The sequence below is a fragment of the Frankliniella occidentalis genome, unplaced genomic scaffold (genome assembly GCF_000697945.3).
Source record: "Frankliniella occidentalis isolate FOCC.00 unplaced genomic scaffold, Focc_3.1 Scaffold205, whole genome shotgun sequence".
NCBI classification, from domain to species: domain Eukaryota; kingdom Metazoa; phylum Arthropoda; class Insecta; order Thysanoptera; family Thripidae; genus Frankliniella; species Frankliniella occidentalis.
The window spans coordinates 510,813-514,510 of NW_026267331.1; the positions used below are offsets into that span (position 1 = coordinate 510,813).

The following is a 3,698-nucleotide window of genomic DNA, read 5'->3' on the forward strand; positions in this document are numbered from 1 at the left end:
CGGTGCCTTGACCCAATTTCAACACGGGACGTTGCCGTGACGCGGAGCGGCGCGGCGCAGGACCCAGCCGAACGGAAATAGCAAAAGCGACAGAGCAGATGTTGCGCTGCATGCAGAAACTATAAAACTCTGCATGCTGTGCGTGCGGGGCGCGCACTACACGGAGGGATGAATAAGGAAGCTCCGGACAGAACAAGAGAACGGGTTAAATCGGCGGGACGACTCCGCGGTGTATAAGTAAAAAAAATAAGGGGAGGTAAAATGCATACCGGGAAGAGGGGAGGGGGGAGAGGGGGAAAGGGTTGAAGGGGGCCGGTGCGTGGAGGGGGGAGCAAGGGTTGCCCGCCCGTCTACCTGCCCGTGGCAGTGCTCCGTGTATGACTGTGCACTCTTCCGGCTGCACGTCGCCGACGAACACCTCCGCGTCAGTCGCAGCGCGTCGCTCGCGCGCCCTGCGCGCGGTGGTGTGGTGTCATACCCCGTCTGGTGGTGAAGAGGTTAGGCGCGCCCGACATGGCCTCTCACGGGACTGCCAAGAAGTTGATAGGGGCTCACATCGGACCCTGCTCCTCGTCGTCGGCAAGTCGGACCACGCAGGGCGGACCAGCAGGATTCGGCTGAAAGAAACACCCTCGACGTCGATTTGGGGAAATTCTGAATTATGTCCATGGATCATAGAGATGTGATACTGTCGTGTGTTTGATCAAGGTAAGCAGAGCCCCCCCCCCCCCTGTTTGTTGTTTATAGTTTGAATTTCGCGGGGGCTCGGGGGGGTTGTTTTTCCACTCGAAATACATTTGTGCTATATGCTTTTGTGTGCGGCGCCGCCTAATGCAGGGCGGACAGTGCGTTGTTTTGACAGGGGTGCGCGGGCGGGGCCGGGGCCGGCCGGGCGACGTCATGCCACCGCTCCATCCATCATGGGCGGGCGTGGCGGGGCGTGGCGGGGCGTGGCGGGGCGGTGGGAAGGGAAGAGAAGGGTGGTGGTGGTGGGTGGGCACAACGTCTGTCCAGGGTATAACATGCCGCCGCCAAGGCAGCGGTAGACATTATCGGGAGGCATTATACGCGGGCTGGAAACCCAAGTCGCGCGGCCACGTTTTCTTCTACACATCCTGTGTCCTTTTTTCCAGGAGGGTTTCTGACCCCGGCCGAGGTGCCCCTGGTGTGTCCTGAACTCCATCTCGGGGCCCCCGGGCGCGGCGTGGCGTGGCGCGGTGGGGCGGCTTTCATCATGCCCACCCTTTCGCCCACTCCGTCACACCCAAGGAGCCCCGGAGGACGGCCGCAGGACGGCCGGCGGAGGAGGATCTCAGCGGGGCTCCGGGGCAGGATGGGGTCGGCAAGCGGGGAGGGGGCCGCCCCCCAAGCCAGGCCGTGGTGGCGGTGGTGATGGTGGCGGCGGTCGTAGTGCCGCCCGCCTGGACCTTCACCGGAAATGAAAGTGGGCGTCCGTCCCCCGGAGCAGCTTCCGGCGTACCGCAACAACACGGTGGTAGTGCCCCACAGGCACGCACTGCTTTGATTCATCATCCCGCGTCACCGTCATCATCACCGCTACCATCGTCGTCGTCGTCAAGTTGGCAGCAAGGGCCAAGGTGAGCGCAAACATAACATTGTTGTAAACGAAATGAGTAAAATACAAACTACGAACCGAATTAGGAGGCAACAGAAATTCACTACGAGGTGAATAAGTACATCGAAAGCACTCTAAATGTGTAAGAACGATTTTGTGTCAATCGGATGCAAATTAGTATCCAAAGTAGAGATACAAAAAAAAAATTGTTTGCACTTAGGGCAGGTACAAATTGTAACTTTTCAGGTATTAATTTGCATCCGAATGAGATGTGCTTAAGAACACATCTCCGCAGGACACAAACATAGTCCTTCCCCATTTAGAGTGAAAGGGGAAGGGTAGAGAATACAGGGGCACAGGAATACAGAGCGGCAGCAGAAGCTCTCCGAGGCTGCCTGCTGTGGTCAGCACACACGCCATGCCTGCGGCCATTTTCTCTTCCCCCCAGGACAGAAAAAAGAGCGGACACAGCGGAGCTGTCCGATGGCGAGCCGAGTGGTCTGTGTGTGTGCGCGCGCGCAAGGGAGGGTGAGGGTGGTGCCGAGCAGGGGTGGGCGTGGAGGGTGTGGGAGGGGTGGGGGTGCGCGGCGGCACAAGTGGTAGCCTTGGCCTCGCCGCCGAAACGTTGTGTCAGAAAAGATGGGGGGACGGCCGGCGCGCGTAGCATCAGAGAGTTGAATCTAATTTCCGATAAAGGACTCGACTGATGAAAGTAAAGCGCGGAGAGTAAAGGTCGACTTTCAAGGAGAAAGCGCACAACAACCCGCTTACTTTACACTCCTTCTTTTCAGGGGTGTAATTTTTATTTGAAACACCCGAGAATGTGTGTCTGTGTGTGTGTGAGAGAGAGGGGGTGGTGGTAGTGGACTCGTGTGCCACTGGCAGTGTGACTTCCTGGGGGTGGCTGGGCGGTGGGCGCGCGCGGTGCTGGTCCGCTGGGCCCGGGCTGGGCTGGGCCCCCGCACGGACCTGTCAGGGACAGGAGAGCGGCGGCGGCGCAGCGGGGTAGCGGGGGCCTCCCCGGGCGGGGTGGAGCCGGCGGAGCCTAGGTGAGTGGTTCTTGGACAACACTCACAAGCACAGCGTGGGGCGGCAAGAAGGAGAAGGACCCGGGCGGGAGGGGGATGTCAGCCACAGGCCGCCGCCGCGCCGCCCGGCCCAGCAGCGGAGGCCCCCGCCATCGCCGCCCCGCTCTGCCTCTCGGCGGTGACCAACGCGATGAAGGCTGCGTTCAGTTACAAACAGAGGCCGCCGCCGACGTCGCCGTCTAGGCCGATGTCGAGAAGGGGTGCGTTCAGTTACGACGCGCGGCTGCATGACGAGGGGGACGCCGCCGGCGAACCCCCCTCACCTCAAACCCCTTTTGCAGCCGGCAGATTTGCATGGAGGTGAACCGTCTGCTGTCGCCGCCGCCGTGGCGGGCAGGACTATGGAGACGGGGCCGACCGGACAAACCGGCCTTCCGAAACGGGCCGCTGGGCGTGGCGTGGCGCGGCGTGGGGCACGCGACGCGCGGAGCATTGGGGATGCATGGGCTTCACGGTGGCTATAAATTGATTGCTTATGCGGGGCAGTCGTCGCACCGGTCAGCGGAGAAAGAGGGGGGAGGGGGGTGTTACTCCTGCATCGCCCGCGATCCGGCGGCCAACGGTCAGGGGACGTGAGGTTTCCGGACACGTTCCGGACAAACACGTTGCCCTGTGCCACGGACCCAAGCCTGCTTGTAAAATATTCCAAAGTGTATAATATCCGACTCCCCGTTCGCGGCAGCATGCCTGCTACCGACGGCCTCCGACACCGTCTCATTCTCGTTCAAAGTTTCGTCTTATTTTTAACATTTTACTTATTACGGCTTAATTCCCCTTCTTGCTAGAAAGAAATAAAAATTGCGTTTTTACTAAAAGGATGTTCTTGTCACCCCCCTGTCCATAAACGACTGTGTGTTTTCTCGGCTTCGGTCAATTTTCGGAGGGTGGGAAGAAAACGACCCCGCGGGGGGTTTGGTGGTGGGGGAGGAAGGGGGAGGCGGCGCGTCCATCTCTATGCACTTACCGCTCGCCTCTCCCTCCCCTCCGGCCACCGAAAGAGGAGGTCCTTTTAGCGGGGTCACCGCCGCTCCACC

General features: G+C 60.4%; 1 long non-coding RNA gene across 1 annotated transcript in view; it reads left to right on the forward strand.

Moving 5' to 3' along the window:
- Positions 1–411: 411 nt before the first annotated feature.
- Positions 412–3,698, forward strand: part of LOC113213613 (uncharacterized) — a 23,901-nt gene continuing 20,614 nt past the window's right edge. Inside the window, exons 1-2 of the long non-coding RNA XR_008011730.1 lie at positions 412–708; positions 1,134–1,598. This is a non-coding gene — a long non-coding RNA (uncharacterized LOC113213613). The remainder of the gene's footprint in view (positions 709–1,133; positions 1,599–3,698) is intronic.